Source organism: Arachis ipaensis, chromosome B10, assembly GCF_059453495.1.
Source record: "Arachis ipaensis isolate K30076 ecotype BB chromosome B10, ASM5945349v1, whole genome shotgun sequence".
Lineage (NCBI taxonomy): Eukaryota > Viridiplantae > Streptophyta > Magnoliopsida > Fabales > Fabaceae > Arachis > Arachis ipaensis.
In genome coordinates, this window is record NC_142435.1 from 65,175,081 (window position 1) to 65,199,056 (window position 23,976).

The 23,976-nt window shown below is 38.9% G+C and overlaps 1 non-coding gene across 1 annotated transcript; it reads right to left on the bottom strand.

Moving 5' to 3' along the window:
• Positions 1-21,957: 21,957 nt before the first annotated feature.
• LOC148580327 (small nucleolar RNA R71) lies at positions 21,958-22,065 on the bottom strand. The gene has a single exon (XR_015896713.1). It is a non-coding gene; the product is annotated as a small nucleolar RNA R71 (small nucleolar RNA).
• Positions 22,066-23,976: the final 1,911 nt, after the last annotated feature.

A 23,976-nucleotide genomic window follows, 5' to 3' on the forward strand; every position in this document is an offset into this window, starting at 1 on the left:
ACCATGTGCAATAAAAAAATGTTATTTTTCAGTATTGGAATAAAGGGGATACAAAAGGATTTTCCAAATGCAAAATAAATGCACATGGGACAAAAGTTAAAGTATGATCATGTAACATCAAAAGTGGGAAAAAGTGGGAACATAGGTAAAGAAGTTTTGCTTTACAAAGTATGTATGTTAGGTGAGATCTTAGACTAATCAAGGATTCGTTTAATTAGCTCACTTAACCTTATACATATACCTTTACCTTTACCTTGGCCCCATTATAACCTTAATTAAAGACCTCATGACTTTTGTATGCCTATATTCTATAATTGTTGATTGGTTAGATGAAGAACAAAGTTATAGAAAGTAAGAATAAAAAGAAGAATATAGTGATTAACCCAATAAACACTGAGTGACTAGAGAGTAAACACAAAATCCAGTGAGGGTTCAATAGCTCATTAACATATATCTCTGCTTGAATTATTAATTGTCTTGCAAGTTTATGAAATATTTTTCTCTCCCATCTCAACTGTAAAAGTGCTTTATCATTATCTAAGGTTTGACTATGTATATATATATATATATATGACTCCTTGAGAATGTGAATTAATTCAACTACATGTAAGCTTTATATACAAGTGAATAACAATTAAGAATTGCATGATGCATCTAGGTAGTTGCATTTAGAGTAGATAACATTGCATGAGATTCCACCACTTTAACCTTAACTTACTCTTTATCTTGGACTTAGCATGAGGACATGCTATTGTTTAAGTGTGGGGAGGTTGATAAACCTATATTTTATGATATATTTTGTGCTTAATCTGAGTGATTTATTGAATCCTTCACCCACTTATTCATATTAATTGCATGGTTTTACTTTCCCTTCCTTATTATGTGATGTATGTGAAAAACATGTTTCCTATGCTTAAAAATAATTATTTTGACTACCCTTTATTTCCATTCGATGCCGTGATTCGTGTATTGAGTAGTTTCAGATCTTCTAAGGCAGGAATGACTTAAAGGATGGAAAGGAAACATACAAAAATGGAAAGAAAGCACAAAACAGAGTTTTTGAAGAAACTGGCAGCCACGCGATCGCATGGGCGACGCGGCCGCATGCCAGCGCGAAAAGGCATTGACGCGGCTGCATGACTGACGCGACCGCGTGACAAGGAAAACTCTGAATGACGCGATCGCGTGACCCACGCGGACGCGTGACAGAGGCCACGCACCAGAAATTGCAGAAAACGCTCATAGCAAATTCTGAAGCCCTTTCTGGCCCAAATCCAAGTCCAGAAGGCATAGACCAGAGGTTATGAAGTGGGGGAATGCATCCATTCAAGGAGAGTCTCCAAGTAGTTAGTTTTTCCATGATTTAGATTTAGTTTTGAGAGGGAGATTCTCTCCTCTCTCTTTAGGATTAGGATTTAGATTTAGGATTTTATGCGCTTTCAGGATTATCTCTTTTTATCAGGTTCAATATTCCTTTTTATTATTTTCCCAATTTTATTTATGAATTCTTCTATGTTACAGATTACTCTTTGAATTAATGTTAATTGAGGTATTTCAATTTATTATTACTTTCTTTTATTTACATTATTGTTATTCCCATCTGAAGACATTTTTATTCCAGTAGATTTACTTTTCTCCTTTTGGTCTTGGTTAAGAAATCAGTAACTCAGGAGTTATCAAACTCAAACATGATTGATAATTGTTATCTTTGTTAATTAAATTGAACTTCAATAATCCCAATCTTTTCTTAGGAAATAAATAGGATCCGAAGATCAAACTAATTAATCCCTTGACCTTCCTTTGCCTTAGTAAAGGTTAACAAAGTGGAATTAAGATTCAATTTTCATCATCATTGATAAGGATAGCTTGGATAGGACCTCTAATCTCTCATACCTTGCCAAAAGTTTATTTACAGTCGTCTATTTATTTTACTTGCCATTTAATTTACTTGTTCTTGATTTACTTTAATTGCTAATTAAACCATTCGCTCCTCATTCTCAAAACCCCAATTTACAACCTCCATAACCAATAATAAGAACATACTTCCCTGCAGTTCCTTGAGAAGACGACCCGAGGTTTGAATACTTCGGTTATCAATTTATTTAGGGGTTTGTTACTTGTGACAACCAAAACATTTGTAAGAAAGGTTGATTGCTTGGTTTAGTAACTATACTTACAACGAGAGTTTACTATAACTTCTAAACCATCAATCTTCTAAGTTCTTTCAATTCCCTCTGTTGATCTAACATCTGAAGTTGGAAGTTTTCTTGCTTCTCCATCATTTGTTGCTGCCACTGCAGTTGTTGCTCACGATCCTTCAAATGCTACTCTTGTTGTTGCAAGTATAGCTCTTGTTGCCTCAAATATTGCTCCTGTGCTCTCATGTGTTGTTGAGACATTTCTTCAATGGCTCTTTGCATTTGGCTCAGATCCATTGCACCAGGAGCTTGTTCTCCCTCAGCTTGTGGTCTTCTCCCTCTTCCTCGAGCTTTCCTCTCTTGCTGATTATCAGTGTCATCAGTGACACCCTCCATGCTTTGCTTGGTGATCCCTCTGCTTCCTTTTACCTTCTCAGTATTTTCATCCTCAAAGAGTACTCCAGCTCTTTTGTGCAGCCTCAGAATAGTGCTTGGGTGACCAAGTCTACTCTTACCAGTATCCTCAGCTATTTCTTGAATACTATCCGCAATGAGTTGTGGGACATTGACTTCTCCTCCCCTAAGTATGCAATAGGTCAGAATTGCTCTCGTGAAGGTGACCTCAGATGTATTTGCAGTAGGGAGGATGGATCTTCTCACAATCTCATACCAACCCTTGGCTTCTAGTATGAGATCTATTCTTCTCAAATGGCTTGGAGCTCCCTCTGAGTCCCTTTCCCAATCCTTGCCTTCAAGACATAACCCATTTAATATCTCATCAGGGTCATTCTCACCCTGCAATCTTTTCTCAAAACTGGGTTCTCCATATGATATCACCCTTATCTGTAGAACTCTCATAATAGATGGTGGGCTAAAATCTACCTCAACCCCCTAACATAACTCTTATAAGGAGGGTTGTTTTTGCTTGCCCTCATTTGCATAAAATTCTCTTATCATGATTGCACTGATATCTGTGAGAGGCTCACAAAGAAGTTTTCATCTCTTTTCTGCCTCTATCCTTCTCATGATGGGACATTCCCCATCTTTCAGCCTGAACCCTATCTCTGGAATAACTTTCTTTGCTTCCACTAGCCTATAATACCTTGATTCATGAAATGGAGACTTAAACCTCTTGGTATCATAGGTTAGTGGTTTGGCCACTATTGGTTCCTTTCCTTTCCTCCTTCTAGAACTTGAGGAAGCCATATATTAAGAAGGAAAGAAATAAGAAGAGAACATAGGCTTCGGTTAAGGCACAGTTGTGAGGGAGGAAATGGAAGGTGAGGTGTTGTGTGGTGTCTTTGGGTGAGGGAAGAATAATGTAGGTCTTGTGGGGATTCACACGAAGAAAGCAAAAGTGTGTGGGATGAATATATGAAGAGAATAATGGTTATGTGAGCTTAAGAAGAGTTACTACCACTTTGTAGCCAAGGTGTGAAACAAAGCAAGAGGTTGGAGGCTTTATACGAAGGAAGCAAGGTGTGTGGCTTAAAGAATGTTGCTGCCCATTTATAGAAGTGGAGGGATTGTTGTAGGGAAACTTTGGCTCGGTTATTTGGCAATGAGGGGTGAGGATTGAGCAACATATTTTTGTGGATCCATGAGATGGACGGCCTGCATGTGAAGATGAGTGAAGACAAGGATTGCTCCTCCATTGGTTGCATGTAGTTCGGCCTCCAAGGTGCAAAGCTATGCAGATTTTGTTTTTCAAGAGAGCACACTTCCCTAGGCACATGTGACTCTCTTTTGATCTTGTGACAACGGTGCATGCCCCCTTTTGTTTTCTTCTCAATCTCCCTTGTACCTATCCAAGTGAATTAAAGCATAATAAGCTTAAACTTTGGATTTCAAAACGGTGATGGTGCACTACATATATATAAAAAGAAAAAGTTGCTATGTATCCTTACGTGTGAATAATCAACCATGCCACTTAGAAATTAAACAAGATTTTGGTAAACACCAAACTTGTTTTCTTCTAAGTGATTTATATGAAATATAACAAATATCTATCATAATTAATATATTTATTATAAGGAACACTTTTATTTGCTATCATGCTACCATAAACTCATAAAATGATGCAATGTATGGTTTCTCTATTCATGAATTTGAGCCTTTGAGTAAAAAAAAAATGATTCTCTTGCAATTCCCAGCATACACAGACACCAAACTTAAGGTTTGGCTATATACTTAAATAGAAAGAATGAGTATATATCCTAGAATGGTTTTATGATCAATCATGCTTGACAAGCTATTTTAAAGTGCCTTTAGGCACACCAAACTTAGGAGTCAAGCATATGCTCTAAAATGATATGTGCAATTCTTAAATCCACTCATGATAGCTCAAACTTATGCTAGAAAAACCAGTAATTATTGAAATAAAAAATAAGAATATAAAATCATGGGTTGCCTCCCATGGAGCGCTCTTTTATTGTCATTATCTTGACATTGGTCCCTTATTAGAGTGGTTGATGATTGTGGTGCCTCAATTTGTCCCCTCTCACAATGAGCTTTCTGCTTGTACGTTGATGGTTAATCTCCACATGCTCCAGTGAGAGTATCCTGTTGATGGTGTAGTAATCATCAGTTTGTGAATTTTTCTCCAACTGCTGGTATATCAATCTCACTCTGTCCCCTTTTGAGAATCCTTAAGTTGGTATGTTTTTGTTCTTCTACCCTTTTGGACCTCTTTTCTTACTCCTCTTTCCTTTCTTCACTTGTCCCTTTTCCTTTGCAGCATGTTTTATGTCAGGGACTTCCTTCTCAACAATCAATTCTTCAGCCCCTTCCTACCTTCTCTCTTCAGCCTTTACATGTTCTTTGCCCTCTTTTTCTTCTCCACTCTTCATCCCTTGCTTTGCAGATGAGCTGATGAGCTCTTCATTGGGTTTATCCTTCCACTGTAAATCTTCTTCTTCAATCATCATGCAGCTTTTCTCCTTAACAGTATGATGTGCTTCTTGGAAGACATTCAAAGTTATCTTCTCGTCATTTACCCTCAGAGTCAATTCTCCTTGTTCTACATCAATAATGGCCCTTGTTGTGGCCAGGAAAGGTCTTCCTAATATCAGAGAGTTATTCTCCTCTTCTCCTAAGTCTAGGATTACAAAATTTGCAGGAAAGATGAATTTTCCCACTCTGACCAGGAGATTTTCAATCACTCCCTCAGGGATTACCAGATATCTATCCACTAGCTCCAATGACATCTGTGTAGACTTCACTTCTTCTATAGACAGCCTCCTCATCATAGATAGAGGCATGAGGTTGATACTAGAGCCCAAATCACAGAGTGCTTTGTCAATGGCTGTGTTACCAATGGTACAAGGTAAGTAGAAACTCCCAGGGTCTTTGAGCTTTGGTGGAATGCCTTCTTAGACCAATGCACTACATTCCTGTGTCAGGATCACTGTCTCTCTCTCATTCCAACTCCTTTTCTTGTTGATGAGCTCTTTGAGGAATTTTGCATATAAAGGCATTTGTTCTAGAGCTTCAGCAAGTGGGATGTTGATCTCCAGCTTCTTAAACACTTCCAGGAACTTAGGAAACTGTTGGTCTCTTAGCTCTTTGTTAAACCTTTGAGGATATGGAATGGAAGGAGTATATGTCTTCACCATTGTCCTCTGTTCTTGTGACTGTTCCTCCATAACTTCCTTTCCTTTCTTTGAAGCTTGTGACTCCTCTTTCTCCTTGAGCTTCTCTTGGTTCTTTTCTTCAATTATCACTGGCTCTTTGCTGCTGCTGGCCTTGTCATCCTCTATTGGCTTCTTTTTCAACTGGCATCTTGTCATTTACCAAAGTTCTTCCACTCCTTAGTTGAATGGCTTTACATTCTTCCTTGGGGTTAGGAATGGTGTCACTTGGAAATGCATTGGTTGGCCTCTCAGCCACTACTTGCTTAGACAACTGGCCAATCTGTATTTCTAAGTTTCTCAATGAGGCTTCATGGTTTTTGCTGGACAATTCTTGGTGCTTCATCATCTTCTCCATCAATATCTCTAAGTTGGAGATCCTTTGAGATTCCTGAGGTGGTTGTGGTTGATTATGGGATGTGGAGGATGAATGATAGTTATTTTGGTTAGTGGATGAGTTGTTGGGTGGATAGTAGTTGCATTGGGTTGGATGTTTTGTGGTATTCTGTATGGATTTTGGTTAGTGTTTTGATGGTTTGTGTTTCTTGAATTGCTTTGGTTTGAATTTCTTTGCCAAGGTTGATGGTTTTGGTTCTCTCCCCATTTCAGATTGGGGTGGTTTCTCGAGGATGAATTATAAGTGTCTCCATGGAAGTCATTTGATCCAGAACTCTAATTATGCATGTATTGCACTTGTTTAGGCTGCTGCTCCTCATAATTTTCCTCTTGCTGTCCCCAAACCACTGATGGTTGGTTGGTTGTGCTCACTGCTGCAAGTTGCAATCCATCCATTCTCTTTGACATTGTTTCAATTTGTTGTTGGAGCTGTGGTACACGAAATTAGGATTTCACTTTTCACAACTTCGCACAACTAACCAGCAAGTGCACTGGGTCGTCCAAATAATACCTTACGTGAGTAAGGGTCGATCCCACGGAGATTGTCAGCTTGAAGCAAGCTATGGTTATTTTGTAAATCTTAGTTAGGAGATTAATGATAATAGTGGTTATATTTATGAAAATAAATAACATGAAATAAACAGTAATTGTGATTCAGTAATAGGGAACATGCTGAGGTTCCAAAGATGCTTTGTCATCTGAATCTCTGCTTTCCCACTGTCTTCTTCTCCAAACACGCATGGCCTCCTTCCATAGCAGGCTGTATGATCCTCTCGGATGAAAAATACCAAGCGTTGTCACCACACGGCTAATCATCTGTCGGTTCTCACTATCGTCGGAATAGGACCATTATCCTTTTGCACACTGTCACTGCGCCCAACATTCGCGAGTTTGAAGCTCGTCACAGTCATCCCCTTCCAGATCCTACTCGGAATACCACAGACAAGGTTTAGACTTTTTGGATCCCAGGAATGCTGCCATTGATTCTAGCCTATACCACGAAGGTTCTAACCTCCGGACTCGGTCTGTGGATTAGAAACCCAAGAGATACGTACTCAAGCTGTCGCCCAATGACTACGTTGAGCTCAGATAGAACGGAGTGGTTGTCAGGCATGCGATCATAGGGTTGAGGATAATGATGAGTGTCACGGATCATCATATTCTCCATATTGAAGTACGAGTGAGTATCTTAGAATAGAATCAAGCGTAATTGAATAGAAAACAGTAGTAATTGCATTAATCCATTGAAACACAGCAGAGCTCCTCACCCCCACCTATGGGGTTTAGAGACTCATGCCGTCAAAGGTACAATATGAAGTTTAAAAATGTCATAAGTTTTCAAATGAATCTCTCAAAATAGTTTTTATACTAAACTAGTAACTTAGGTTTACAGAAAATGAGTAACTAAGTGCAGATAGTGCAGAATTCCACTTCTGGGACCCACTTGGTGTGTGCCTGGGCTGAGCTTTCAAGCTTTCATGTTCATATGCCCAAAGTTGGCGCTAAACGCCACCCTAGGTGCCAGAATGGGCGTTTAACGCCGAAAAAGTTGCCAGTTCTGGCGTTTTATGCCAGAAAGTTTTAGGCTGACTTTGGACTCCGGTTTGGGCAATCAAATCTCGGAAAAAGTATGAACCATTATATATTGCTGGAAAGACCAAGATGTCTACTTTCTAACACAATTGAGAGTGTACCGATTGGGTTTCTGTAGCTCCAGAAAATCCATTTTGAGTGCAGGAGGGTCAGAATCCAACAGCATCTGCAGTCCTTTTTCAGCCTCTGAATCAGATTTTTGCTCAGGTTCCTCAATTTCAGCCAGAAATTACCTGAAATTACAGAAAAACACACAAACTCATAGTAAAGCCTAGAAATGTAAATTTTGAATAAAAACTAATAAAAATATAATAAAAAGTAACTAAAATATACTAAAAACTACCTAAAAATAATGCCAAAAAGGGTATAAATTATCCGCTCATCACAACACCAAACTTAAATTGTTGCTTGTCCCCAAGAAACTAAAAAAAATAGGATAAAAAGAAGAGAATATACAATAAATTCCAAAAACATCAATGAAGATTAATCTTAATTAGATGAGCGGGACTAGTGGCTTTTTGCTTCTGAACAGTTTTGGCATCTCACTTTATCCTGTGAAGTTCAGAATGGTTGGCATCCATAGGAACTTAGAATTCAGATAGTGTTATTGATTCTCCTAGTTCAGTATGTTGATTCTTGAACACAGCTACTTTATGAGTCTTGGCTGTGACCCTAAGCATTTTGTTTTCCAGTATTATCACCGGATACATAAATGCCACAGACACATAACTGGGTGAACCTTTTCAGATTGTGACTCAGCTTTGCTAGAGTCCCCAGTTAGGGGTACCCAGAGCTCTTAAGCACACTCTTTTTGCTTTGGACCACGACTTTAACCGCTCAGACTCAAGCTTTTCACTTGACACCTTCACGCCATAAGCACATGGTTAGGGATAGCTTGATTTAGCCGCTTAGGCTAGGATTTTACTCCTTTGGGCCCTTCTATCCATTAATGCTCAAAGCCTTGGATCCTTTTTACCCTTGCCTTTTAGTTTAAAGGGTTACTGGCTTTTCCTGCTTGCTTTTTCTCTTCTTTTTTTTTCACTGCTTTTTCTTGCTTCAAGAATCAATTTTATGATTTTTCAGATTATCAATAACATGTCTCCTTTTTCATTATTCTTTCAAGAGCCAACAATTTTTAACATTCATAAACTCCACTATAAAAAATATGTACTGTTCAAGCATTCATTCAGAAAACAAAAAGTATTGCCACCACATCAAAATAATTAAACTAATTTCAAGATAAATTTTGAAATCCATATACTTCTTGTTCTTTTGCAATTAAAAACACTTTCATTTAAGAAAGGTGAAGGATTCATAGGACATTCATAGCTTTAAGACATAGACTCTAAACTTTATTAATCATGGGATAAAAATAAGACATAAAATAAACATAAAAGCAGACAAATAATAATAATAAAAAAAGAAGAAATTAAAGACATAAAGATAAATGACTCTAATACTAATGCTTATGTGATTCTTAAAATAGGTTTCTAATAATAAAAGTTATCACAGAGTTACGACTCAACAACCTTGATTTTGAGGGGTAGGTGCTCCTTCAATTTGTGGGACATCCAACTCTTCAAGGGATAGCTTCTGGTGCTTTAGTTCCTGTAGCTCACGCCCTTGCTTCTCTTGTTCTCTGAGTAGTTTGCAGAGCATGCTATTCTGATTCTGCTGCTCTTCCTTGAGTTGATCCATAGATTCTTGCAGCTTTTTGACAGATGCTTCTAAGCGGGCCCAATAGTCAAATTGAGGAATTTCTGGGAGGAGCTCATGCGCCCTCCTCTTGATGAAGTTGTCTTGAACTTGAAGTCCATCCATCACCCTTTTGGTGATTGAGTATTCGACTGGGATATACTCATCCACACCTATTTGTACTCCCACATCTTTACATAACAGACTGATCAAGCTTGGGTAGGCCAATTTGGCCTCAGTGGATTCCTTGTTTGTAATTGTGTAAATTTCACAAGGAATCAATTGGTGAACCTCCACTTCTTTTCCCAGCATAATACAGTGGATCATCACTGCTCTTTTGACAGTGACTTCAGAACGGTTACTGGTGGGAAGTATGGATTGCCCAATGAAATCCAGCCAGCCCCTAGTAACTGGCTTGAGGTCTCCTCTCTTTAGTTGGTTTGGGATACCTTTTGAATTGGTTATTCACTTGGTTCCAGGGAGGCATATGTCCTCTAGAACTTAATCTAACTTTTATCTTTATCCATTCTCCTGTTAAAGGATTCTGGATCATCCTGTAGTTGAGGAAGTTTGAGGACTTCTCTCACTTTGTCAAGATGGAAGTAGATAATTCTCCCTCTGACCATGGTTCGAAAAGTGTGGAAGGCAGTTCCCTCCATTCTTTGCTTTTTTGTCAGCCACAGATTTGCATAAAATTCCTGGACCATGTTTCTTCCCACATTCATCTCAGGATTAGTTAGGATTTCCCAGCCTCTATTTCGAATCTGCTTTTGGATCTCCGGAGATCACTGATCTTCTGCACACTATTTTGAAGTAATGATTGATGCACGAAAACTTGTCTCTCAACAAATTTCCCTTTGGCAAGTATACCAAATTGTCGTCAAGTAAAAACTCACAATAGAGTGAGGTCGAATCCCACAGGGATTGATTGGTCAAGCAACTTTAATTAGAAGAATGTTCTAGTTGAGCTAAGCAGAAATTGAGTTGAGAAATTTCAGGAAATTTAATAGCGGAAAAGTAAATAACAGAAAGTATAAGTGCTGGAAATAAATGGCGGAATGTAAATGGCATAAAATAAATTGCAGAATCTTAAATGGGGATTTGGGGAGATGAGCAAAAAAGTAAATGGCAGAAAATAAAGAGAATGGATAAGAACAAAAATGGGGGATTTATTGGGCTTAGGAGATGTTGCATTCTCCGGATCAAGTTCATTCTCATCTCTTCCTCAATCAATGCATTCATTGATCTCCTTGGCAATCTTAAGTGATTGGATTCCAATTCCTTGGAAACCCAATCTCTCTAAGCTTGAACAATTGTCCAATTCCTTGATTTAATTGCTCATGAGAAGAGATGAAGTATGGTCACTGATTATACCGCATGTATTCCCAAATCAAAGTGTTGGTAGGATTATATGTCACTATAACCATCCAAACCCCAATTTGGTCCAACATGAGAAAGTATTTCTAGCATGATCTCTTCATTCCTCTTCCAAGGTTTCGAAGAGATCCAAGTATGAATAGCTTCTTTTCCAAGACAACTACCCAATTGGATGAAGATTGAAAGCTTTCTAGTAAAACCAAGAGAAAAGAAAGAAGAAGAATAATGAAAACTATTATTGATCCATCAAATTACAACAGAGCTCCCTAACCCAATGAAAAGGGGTTTAGTTGTTCATAGCTCTGGAAATGGAAAGCAAAAATGAAAAGTACATTCTGAAAAATAAAACTAGAAGTTGCAGAGAAAGTAAAATATCCAGAGTGTAGTTCTCCAAAATGCCAAGCTCCCTTACTAGTTCAAAACTACTCCTATATATACTACTCTTCTGATCTTCTAGTTGGCTCTTCAAGTCTTGGATATGGGCCTTTGATCTTATGTTAAAGCAGTTACAGTCTTCAGTGGGCTTAGCTTTGCTTGCAGAGAGAAAGTGAATCAGGCATGGTAGCAAGTTAGTTAGGACGTTAGTAGCGTTAACGTTAAGTGTAAATTTGGGTTCGAAAACGTTAGTGACGATAACCTTTTTCACTAACGCTCCAAGCCTTAATTGACTTACATTAACTTCAACATTAGTGGCACTAACGTGACCACTAAAGTTGCCTTTTGGTCCTTCGCAAACGTTATTGGCATTCACCTTTTCCAATAACGTTGCTCCTTGCTTCTTTTCCCCACGTTAGTGATCCACATTAGTGTAACTAACGTGGCCCTTAACGTGGGCATGCCCAAGCTTCGAGAGCGTTAGTGACACTAACCTTTATCACTAATGCTTCAAATGCCCCTTCTTCCCATATTAGTGCCTCACGTTAGTGGCATTAACGTGACCACTAACGTGGTGGTGATTGCCATTTCCAACGTTAGTGACAAAGGTGAGTGTCACTAACGTTGACCCATCATTTCTTGCTCCACGTTACCCTTCACGTTAGTGGTCTTAACGTGACCACTAACGTGGGAAATATTGGCTTAGTCCAACGTTAGTGACAAAGGTGAGTGTCACTAACGTTGGCAATCCCTTGCTCCTCCCACGTTAGAGTTCACGTTAATTGGATTAACGTGACTCTTAACATGGTCAAGTGTGGCCTTTTTGGAACGTTAGTGGTATTCACTTTTACCACTAACGTTGGAGCTCCCCTTTTCCTCCACATTAGCTCTCACATTAATGTAATTAACGTGGCAACTAACGTGGGCTATGATGGCTTCAAAGGCGTTATTGGGGATCACTTTTTCCATTAACGTTGCAAGCTAGCTCCCATTCCACGTTAGTAGTCACGTTAGTGAAACTAACGTGGCTGCTAACGTGGCTCTTCTATGCTTTCTTTGTCCTGAAATCAAGCAAATAAAGTGCATCAAAGCTTGGTTCTTAATCATGAGATCATGCATCATCCATTTTATCATTCAATTCATGCAAAACTCTCATGAAATCATGCAAAGTTCACAATGTTTGCTTGAATCAAGGTGTAAGTGTATATCTACCCAAAACTTGCTTATTTACTAAAAAAATGCATGAAACTACCCTAAAACAGTAAAGAAAAGGTCAGTGAAACTGGCCAAAATGCCCTGGCATCAATGATCTGCATGTTCTTTGGTGCAGAACCTCTCATGCATCCATTGTGGTTTTGGATTGTTTTCTTTCTTGCCTCTTGGAGTGGTTTATTTTCCTTTAGGGGCCATGATCTTGGTCAGTGATCACAGAAAATCACACCAAACTTAGAGGTTTGCTTGTCCTCAACCAAAAGCAAAGAAAGAAGGTGAGTAGATGGAGAGAGTGATTCGAATGATGGGGGAGGGGTGATGGCCGAATGTATAAATAGAGGGGAGGGAGGGTATGGTTTGAAATTTTAGAAAAAGATATGATTGAAAGATATGATTGATACAAGATAAACATGATGTGAAAAAGGGAAGATAGTTTTCAAAATTTAAAAGATATGAAGAAGATATGAGGAAGTTAAATCTGAATTTTTGTTTATGCATCTAAGAAATAAAAGATAATACGAATGAATTGAAAAGATTTGAAAAGAAATTGGAAAGATAAATGAGTTTTTTTTAAAAAGATTTGAAAAGAATTTGAAGGGGAATCGATAAGAATTTATAAGTTTATAAATTTTTGTGAATGGAAATTAAAAGATGAATGTTTGTAATGTTTGGATGCAGAAAATTTTGATTTAAAACATGAAAATTCGAAAAAATTTGAATTGAAATGAAATTACCTCTCCCCTAGCTGTTCTGGCGTTAAACGCCCAGAATGATATCCATTCTAGCGTTTAACGCCCATCTGGTGGCCATTTTGGGCGTTTAACTGCTAGAAATTCTTCTTCACTGGGCGTTTTTCTAAACGCCCAGAATGCTGCCAATTCTGGCATTAAATGCCCAGAATGCTGCCTATTCTGGCGTTTAACGCCTAGAATGATACCTTCACTGGCGTTAAATGCCCAGAATGATAGCCATTCTGGCGTTTAACGCCCAGATTGCCTCTTTACTAGCGTTTTGACGCCAATAAGCTCCTTTCCTCTGTGATTTCTCTGTTTTATGTCTTGAACCTCCATTTTCCTAACTTTTTCACTGAAAATATATTAATTAAAAAGGAAAACAAAATTAAAAAGACTTATCTAACTGTTACAAACATCTAATTATTGATAATGGCTGGGTTGTCTCCCCGCAAGTGCTTCTTTACTGTCTTTAGCTGGACTTTACTGAGCTTTTAACTTAGTCTCAGCTTTGAGCATTCTTGCTCAACATTGTCTTCAAGATAATGTTTGATTCTTTGTCCATTAACAATGAACTTTTTGTCAGAATCAATATCTTGAAGTTCTACATAGCCATATGGTGATACACTTGTAATCACATATGGGCCCCTCCACCGGGATTTCAATTTCCCGGGGAACAATCTGAGCCTTGAGTTAAACAGCAAGACCTTCTGTCCTGTCTCAAAGACTCTAGATGACAGCTTTTTGTCATGCCATATTTTGGCTTTCTCCTTATAAATTTTGGCATTTCCGAAAGCATTGAGTCTGAATTCTTCCAGCACATTCAACTGGAGTAATCTCCTTTCTCCAGCTACCTTAGTATCAAGGTTTAGGAACCTGGTTACCCAGTAGGCCTTGTGTTCCAGTTCCACTGGCAGATGACAGGCTTTTCCATACACAAGCTGGTATGGAGAGGTCCCTATAGGAGTCTTGAATGCTGTTTTGTATGCCTACAGAGCATCATCCAGACCTCTTGCTCAATCTTTTCTACGGTCATTTACAGTCTGCTCTAGGATTCATTTTAGTTCTCTATTTGAGACTTCAGCCTGCCCATTTGTCTGTGGATGATATGGAGTTGGCACTTTATGGTTAATTCCATATCGGACCAGAGCAGAGTCAAGCTGTTTATTGCAGAAATGAATGCCTCCATCGCTGATCAGTATCCTAGGGACACCAAACCTGCTGGAGATATGTTTCTGGAGGAACTTCATCACTGTCTTAGTATCATTAGTGGGTGTTGCAATTGCCTCTACCCATTTAGATACATAGTCTACTGCCACCAGAATATAAGTGTTTGAGTATGATGGTGCGAAAGGCCCCATGAAATCAATACCCCGTACATCAAACAACTCAATCTCTAAGATCCCTTGTTGAGGCATGGCATAACCGTGAGGCAGATTACCAGCTCTCTGGCAACTTTCATAGTTACGTACAAACTCTCGGGAGTCTCTATAGAGAGTAGGCCAGTAGAAGCCACACTGAAGAACCTTGGTGGCTGTTCGCTCACCTCCGAAATGTCCTCCATATTGTGATCCATGGCAATGCCATAGGATCTTCTGTGCCTCTTCTTTAGACACACATCTACGGATCATTCCGTCTGCGCACCTCTTGAAGAGATATGGTTCATCCCATAAGTAGTATTTTGCATCAGAAATCAATTTTTTTGTTAGCACCTTGCTATACTCCTTGGGTATGAATCTCACAGCTTTATAGTTTGTAATGTCTGCAAACCATGGTACTTCTTGAATGGCAAAGAGTTGCTCATCCGGGAAGGTTTCAGAGATCTCAGTAGGAGGGAGGAATGCTCCTGCTACTGGTTCTATCCACGACAGGTGATCTATTACTTGATTCTCTGTCCCTTTTCTGTCTCTTATTTTTATATCAAACTCTTGCAGAAGTAACACCCATCTTATGAGTCTGGGTTTTGAATCATGCTTTGTGAGGAGATATTTTAGAGCAGCATGGTCAGTGTACACAATCACTTTTGATCCTACTAAATAAGATCTGAACTTGTCAATGGCATAGACCACTGCAAGTAACTCCTTTTCTGTGGTTGTGTAATTTTTCTGTGCATCATTTAAAACACGGCTAGCATAATAAATGACGTGCAGAAGCTTGTTATGCCTCTGTCCCAATACTGCACCAATGGCATGGTCGCTAGTATCACACATTAGTTCAAATGGTAATGTCCAGTCTGGTACAGAGATAACTGGTGCTATGACCAGCTTAGCTTTCAGAGTTTCAAACGCCTACAGACACTCTGTGTCAAAGACAAATGGTGTGTCAGCAGCTAGCAAATTGCTCAGAGGTTTTGCGATTTTTGAAAAATCCTTTATAAACCTCCTATAGAATCCTGCATGCCCCAGAAAGCTTCTGATTCCCTTAATATTGGCAGGTGGTGGTAATTTTTCAATTACTTCTACCTTAGCTTGATCCACCTCTATTCCCTTGTTCGAAATTTTGTGCCCAAGGACAATTCCTTCAGCACCATAAAGTGACATTTTTCCCAGTTTAAAACCAGGTTAGTCTCTTGGCACCTTTTTAGAACAAGTGCTAGATGGTCAAGGAAGGAGCTGAATGAGTCTCCAAATACTGAGAAGTCATCTATGAAGACTTCCAAAAACTTCTCTACCATATCAGAGAATATAGAGAGCATGCACCTCTGAAAGGTTGCAGGTGCATTGCACAGACCAAATGACATCCTTCTGTAGGCAAATACTCCAGATGGACATGTGAATGCTGTTTTCTCTTGGTCTTGAGGGTCTACTGCAATTTGGTTATAACCTGCATAGCCGTCCAAAAAGCAGTAGTATTCATGACCTGCTAATCTCTCTAGCATCTGGTCTATGAATGGTAAAGGAAAATGATCCTTCCTGGTGGCTGTATTGAGCCTTATGTAGTCAATACACATACACCACCCTGTAACTGTTCTTGTTGGAACCAGTTCATTCTTTTCATTATGAACCACTGTCATGCCTCCCTTCTTAGGGACAACTTGGACAGGGCTTACCCAGGGGCTGTCAGAAATAGGATAAATAATCCCAGCCTCTAGTAACTTAGTGACCTCTTTCTGCAACACCTCCTTCATGGCTGGATATAGCCGCCTCTGTGGTTGAACCACTGGCTTAGCATCATCCTCCAATAGGATCTTGTGCATGCATCTTACGGGGCTAATACCCTTAAAATCACTTATGGACCACTCAAGAGCTGTCTTGTGTGTCCTTAGCACCTGAATTAGTGCTTTCTCTTCATGTGGATTTAAAGCAGAGCTTATGATCACCGGAAAAGTGTCACCTTCTCCGAGAAATGCATATTTCAGGGATGGTGGTAGTGGTTTGAGCTCGGGTTTAGGAGGCTTATCCTCTTCCTGAGGAGTTTTCAGAGGTTCTTCCGTTCTCTCTAGTTCCTCCAGATCAGGCTGTACATCCTTGAAAATGTCCTCTAGCTCTGATTCGAGACTCTTAGTCATATTGACCTCTTCCACCAAGGAGTCAATAACATCTGTGCTCAGGCAGTCTTTTGGTGTGTCTGGATGCTGCATAGCTTTGACAGTATTAAACTTAAACTCATCCTCATTGACTCTCAGGGTTATCTCTCCTCTTTGGACGTCAATGAGCGTTTGTCCAGTTGCTAGGAAAGATCTTTCCAGAATGAGAGTTGCACTCTTGTGCTCCTCTATTTCCAGCACTACAAAGTCAGTAGGAAAGGCAAATGGCCCAACCTTGACAATCATGTCCTCAATTATGCCTGATGGGATTTTAATGGAGCCATCAGCAAGTTGGAGGCATATCCAGGTTGGTTTAACTTCATCAGTCAGACCAAGCTTTTTGATAGTGGATGCAGGTATTGGGTTGATACTTGCCCCAAGGTCACACAGAGCTGTCTTGGTACAAGCACCCTCTAATGTGCATGGTATCATAAAGCTTCCGGGATCTTTAAGCTTTTCTGGTAAGCTTTTCAGAATGACTGCACTGTATTCTTCAGTGAGGAAAACTTTTTCAGTTTCTCTCCAATCCTTCTTATGGCTTAAGATCTCTTTCATGAACTTAGCATAAGAGGGTATTTGCTCAAGTGCCTTTACAAACCGAATCTTTATTTAAAGACTCCTGAGATAGTCTGCAAAGCGGGCAAATTATTTATCCTGTTCCGCTTGGCGGAGTTTCTGAGGATAAGGCATCTTGGCTTTGTATTCTTCAACCTTGGTTGCTGCAGGTTTATTTTCTACAGAAGTGGTTGGAGAAACCTGCTTAAGGGGGTTATTATCAGCACTTGCAAGTGTCTGACCCCTTTATTGCATTTGAACGCCAGAATTGGGGACTGCATGGGTGTTTAACGCCAGATTGCCACCCTTTTCTGGCATTTGGATGCCAGAATTGGTTGTCCCTTGGGCGTTTAACGCCACTTTTTCACCCTTTTCTGGCATTTGAACGCCAGAATCATTCCTCTCTGGGCTCTTACTGTCTTCAGAGGGATTTTGGGTAGTGGATTGGTTATCCTTTGTTAGTTGTTCCTTTTTTGGCTTTCTGCTACCTTGGATTGATATGTTCAGTATTTTCCCACTCCTTAATTGAACAGCTTAGCATTCTTCTGTTATCTGTTTAGATAGCTGCTGATGAGCGGATAATTTATACGCTTTTTGGCATTGTTTTTAGTATGTTTTTAGTAAAATCTAGCTACTTTCAGGGATGTTTTAATTAGTTTTTATGTTAAATTCACATTTCTGGACTTTACTATGAGTTTGTGTGTTTTTCTGTGATTTCAGGTATTTTCTGGCTGAAATTGAGGGACTTGAGCAAAAATCAGATTCAGAGGTTGAAGAAGGACTGCTGATGTTGTTGGATTCTGACCTCCCAGCACTCAAAATGGATTTTCTGGAGCTACAGAACTCAAAATGGCGCGCTTCCAATTGCGTTGGAAAGTAGACATCCAGGGCTTTCCAGAAATATATAATAGTCCATACTTTGGCCAAGAATGGACGACGCAAACTGGCGTTCAACGCCAGCTCTCTGCCCAATTCTGGTGTCCAGCGCCAGAAAAGGATCCAAAACCAGAGTTGAACGCCCAAACTGGCACAAATGCTGGCGTTCAACTCCAAGAAGGACCTCTACACGTGCAACACTCAAGCTCAGCCCAAGCACACACCAAGTGGGCCCCGGAAGTGGATTTATGCATCAATTACTTATTTCTGTAAACCCTAGTGACTAGTTTATTATAAATAGGACCTTTTACTATTGTATTAGACATCTTTGGATTATCTTTTGATCACTTTTAGATCTCTAGACCTCCATGGGAGGCTGGCCATTCGGCCATGCTTACCCTCTATTCACTTATGTATTTTTAACGGTAGAGTTTCTACACTCCATAGATTAAGGTGTGGAGCTCTGCTGTTCCTCAAAGATTAATGCAAAGTACTACTGTTTTCTATTCAATTCATCTTATTCCGCTTCTAAGATATTCATTCGCACTTCAACCTGAATGTGATGAACGTGACAATCATCATCATTCCCTATGAACGCGTGCCTGACAACCACTTCCGTTCTACATTAGATTGAATGAGTATCTCTTAGATCTCTTAATCAGAATCTTCGTGGTGTAAGCTAGAATGATGGCGGCATTCAAGAGAATCCGGAAAGTCTAAACCTTGTCTGTGGTATTCCGAGTAGGATTCAATGATTGAATGACTGTGACGAGCTTCAAACTCGCGATTGCTGGGCGTAGTGACAGACGCAAAAGGATAGTAAATCCTATTCCAGCATGATCGAGAACCGAAAGATGAATAGCCGTGCCGTGACAGGGTGCGTTGACCACTTTCACTGAGAGGATAGGATGTAACCATTGACAAGGGTGATGCCTCCAGACGATTAGCCGTGCCGTGACAGGGCATTTGGATCATTTTCCCGAGAGAAGACCGAAAGTAGCCATTGACAATGGTGACACATTACATAAAGCCAGCCATGGAAAGGAGTAAGACTGATTGGATGAAGACAGCAGGAAAGCAGAGGTTCAGGGGAACGAAAGCATCTCTATGCGCTTATCTGAAATTCTCACCAATGATTTACATAAGTATTTCTATCCTTCTTTTATTAATTATTTTTGAAAACTCCATAACCATTTGATTTCCGCCTGACTGAGATTTACAAGGTGACCATAGCTTGCTTCATACCAACAATCTCCGTGGGATTCGACCCTTACTCACGTAAGGTAATACTTGGACGACCCAGTGCACTTGCTGGTTAGTTGTGCGAAGTTGTGAACCATGGTATTGGCATCATGTTTTTGGCGCCATTACCAGGGAAAGAAAGAGCGATGAATTTTACATAATCAAAGTGTAATCACAATTTCTGCGCACCAAGTTTTTGGCGCCGTTGCCGGGGATTGTTTGAGTTTGGACAACTGACGGTTTATCGTGTTGCTCAGATTAGGTAATTTTCTTCTTATTTTGTTTTCAAAAAAAAAATTTTCAAAAATATTTCAAAAATTTCTCCTTTGTTTTCGAAAAAAAAAACTTTAAAATAAAAATGTTTTCAAAAATATATATTTTTTTAGAATTTTTAAGAATGAATTCTAGTGTTTCATGAAGCATGTTGAAGCCTATCTGGCTGTAAAGCCATACCCAAACTGCTTTGGGATTGGTCTTCAACTAATCACCTCAATGGAGCCATGCCCAATCCTTCTGGATAGGGTATGTCAGGCGTGTCATGTCTGAGTTACATACTAAAGCTTGGCTGGCTATTAAGCCATGCCTGACCCTTTGATTGGAGCTTTAGACTAAAAAGCATAAGATTCCTGGAATTCATATTAAAAATTTTGGAATCCTTATTTTTATTTTTCATAATAATTTTCGAAAAGAAAAAATACAAAAAAAATTAGAAAATCATAAAAATCAAAAAAATATTTTTTGTGATTCTTGTTTGAGTCTTGAGTCATGTTATAAGTTTGGTGTCAATTGCATGTTCATCTTGCATTTTTTCGAAAAAAATTCATGCATTCATAGTGTTCTTCATGATCTTCAAGTTGTTCTCGGTAAGTCTTCTTATTTGATCTTTGCATTTGCATGTTTTGTGTCTTTTCTTGTTTTTCATATGCATTCTTGAATTCTTAGTGTCTAAGCATTAAAGAATTCTAAGTTTGGTGTCTTGCATGTTTTCTTTGCATTAAAAATTTTTCAAAAATATATTCTTGATGTTCATCATGATCTTCAAAGTGTTCTTGGTGTTCATCTTGACATTCATAGCATTCTTGCATGCATTCATTGTTTTAATCTAAAAATTTCATGCATTGCATCATTTTTCTTGTTTTTCTCTCTCATCATTAAAAATTAAAAAAAAAATATCTTTCCCTTTTTCTCTCTCATAAATTCGAAAATTAGATTTAACTTTTTCAAAAATTTTTAAAATCTAGTTGTTTTTATGAGTCAAATCAAATTTTCAATTTATAAATCTTATCTTTTTCAAAAATCAAATCTTTTTCAATTTTCTTAGTTATTTTCGAAAATTCTAAAAACATTTTTCAAAAATATTTTTCTTATTTTTATATCAAATTTTCGAAAATAACATCACCAATTAATGTTTTGATTCAAAAATTTCAAGTTTGTTACTTACTTTTTAAGAAAGATTCAAACTTTAAGTTCTAGAATCATATCTTGTGATTTCTTGTGAATCAAGTCATTAATTGTGATTTTATAAATCAAATCTTTTTCAAAACTAATTTCAATCATATCTTTTCAAAAATATCTTCCTATCTTATCTTTTTCAAAAATTTGCTTTCAAAATATCTTCCTAACTTCTTATCTTTTCAAAATTTGTTACAACTAACTAACTAACTTTTTGTTTGTTTCTTATCTTTTTCAAAACTACCTAACTAACTCTCTCTCTCTCTCTAATTTTCGAAAATATCTTCCCTCTTTTTCAAAAATTTCTTTTTAATTAACTAATTATTTTATTTTTTATTTGAATTTTCGAAAAACTACTAACCTTTTTCAAAAATTATTTTCGAAAATCACTAACTCTTTTTCAAAAACTATTTTCGAAAATCCTCTCCCTCTCTCATCCTATTCTATTTATTCATCGACTAACACTTCTCTTCATCTCACATCACTGCTCCTATCCTTACCCTTGTGTTTGGATTCTTCATTTTTCTTCACCCCTATTCCTTTTCATCTTCTACTAACAATAAGGAACCTCTTTACTGTGACATAGAGGATTCCTCTTCTTTTCTTTTTCTCTTCTCTTTCTTATGAGCAGGGACAGAGAAAAAGGCATTCTTATTGAAGCTGATCCAGAACCTGAAAGGACTCTGAAGAGAAAACTAGGAGAAGCTAAGTTACAACAATCCAGAGACAACCTTATTGAAAATTTCGAACAAGTAAAGGAGATGGCAGCCGAACCCAACAACAATAATGCAAGGAGAATGCTTGGTGACTTTACTGCACCTAATTCTAATTTACATGGAAGAATGATCTCCATTCCTACCATTGGAGCAAACAATTTTGAGCTGAAACCTCAGCTAGTTTCTCTGATGCAGCAGAACTGCAGGTTTCATAGACTTTCATCTGAAGATCCTTTTCAGTTCTTAACTGAATTCTTGCAGATCTGTGATACTGTTAAGACTAATGGAGTAGATCCTGAAGTCTACAGGCTCATGCTTTTCCCATTTGCTGTAAGAGACAGAGCTAGAATCTGGTTGGACTCTCAACCCAGAGACAGCCTGAACTCTTGGGATAAGCTAGTCACGGCTTTCTTAACCAAGTTCTTTCCTCCTCAAAAGCTGAGCAAGCTTAGAGTGGATGTTCAAACCTTCAGACAGAAAGAAGGTGAATCCCTTTATGAAGCTTGGGAAAGATACAAACAGTTGACCAAAAAGTGTCCTTCTGACATGCTTTCAGAATGGACCATCCTGGATATATTCTATGATGGTCTGTCTGAGTTATCTAAGATGTCATTGGATACTTCTGCAGGTAGATCCATTCACCTAAAGAAAACGCCTGCAGAAGCTCAAGAACTCATTGACATGGTTGCTAATAACCAGTTCATGTACACTTCTGAGAAGAATCCTGTGAGTAATGGGACGCCTCAGAAGAAGGGAGTTCTTGAAGTTGATACTCTGAATGCCATATTGGCTCAGAACAAAATATTGACTCAGCAAGTCAATATGATTTCTCAGAGTCTGAATGGAATGCAAGCTGCATCCAACAGTACTCGAGAGGCATCTTCTGAAGAAGAAGCTTATGATCCTGAAAACCCTGCAATAGCAGAGGTAAATTACATGGATGAACCTTATGGAAACACCTATAATCCATCATGGAGAAATCATCCAAATCTCTCATGGAAGGATCAAAGGCCTCAATAAGGCTTTAATAATGGTGGAAGAAACAGGTTTAGCAATAGCAAGCCTTTTCCATCATCCACTCAGCAACAGACAGAGAATTCTGAACAAAATACCTCTAATTTGGCAAACTTAATCTCTGATCTGTCCAAGGCCACTGTGAGTCTCATGAATGAAACAAGGTCTTCCATTAGAAATTTGGAAGCACAAGTGGGCCAGCTGAGTAAGAGGATCACTGAAATCCCTCCTAGTACTCTCCCAAGCAATACAGAAGAGAACCCAAAGGGAGAGTGCAAGGCCATTGACATAAGCACCATGGCCGAACCTGTAAGGGAAGGAGAGGACGTGAATCCCAAGGAGGAAGACCTCCTGGGACGTCCAGTGATCAATAAGGAGCTTCCCTCTGAGGAACCAAAGGACTCTGAGGCTCATCTAGAGACCATAGAGATTCCATTGAACCTCCTTATGCCCTTCATGAGCTCTGATGAGTATTCCTCTTCTGAAGAGAATGCGGATGTTACTGAAGAGCAAACTGCCAAGTTTCTTGGTGCAATCATGAAGCTGAATGCCAAATTATTTGGTATTGAAAATTGGGAAGATGAACCTCTCTTGTTCACCAATGAACTAAGTGATCTGGATCAACTGACATTGCCTCAGAAGAGACAGGATCCTGGAAAGTTCATAATACCTTATACCATAGGCACCATGATCTTTAAGGCTCTGTGTGACCTTGGTTCAGGGATAAACCTCATGCCCCTCTCTGTAATAGAGAAACTGGGAATCTATGGGGTGTAAGCTGCTAAAATCTCATTGGAGATGGCAGACAATTCAAGAAAACAGGCTTATGGACAAGTAGAGGACGTGTTAGTAAAGGTTGAAGGCCTTTACATCCTTGCTGATTTTATAGTCCTGGATACTGGAAAGGAAGAGGATGAATCCATCATCCTAGGAAGACCTTTCTTAGCCACAGCAAGAGCTGTGATTGATGTGGACAGAGGAGAATTGATCCTTCAATTGAATAAGGACAACCTTGTGTTTACAACTCAAGGATCTCTCTCCGCATCCATGAAGAGGAAGCAGAAAAAGCTTCTCTCAAAGCAGAGTCAACCAAAGCCCCCACAGTCAGACTCTAAGTTTGGTGTTGGGGGAGTCTCAACAATGCTCTGAACATCTGTGAGGCTCCATGAGAGCCCACTGTCAAGCTATTGACATTAAAGAAGCGCTTGTTGGGAGGCAACCCAATTTCTATTTATCTAACTATATTTTTTCTTAGTTATATGTCTTTATAGGTTCATGATCATGTGGAGTCACAAAATAAATATAAAAATTGAAAACGGAATCAAAAACAGCAGAAGAAAAATCACACCCTGGAGGAAGCATCTGCCTGGCGTTCAACGCCAGAACAGAGCATGGTTCTGGCGCTGAACGCCCAAAATGGGCAGTATCTGGGTGCTGAACGCCCAAAAT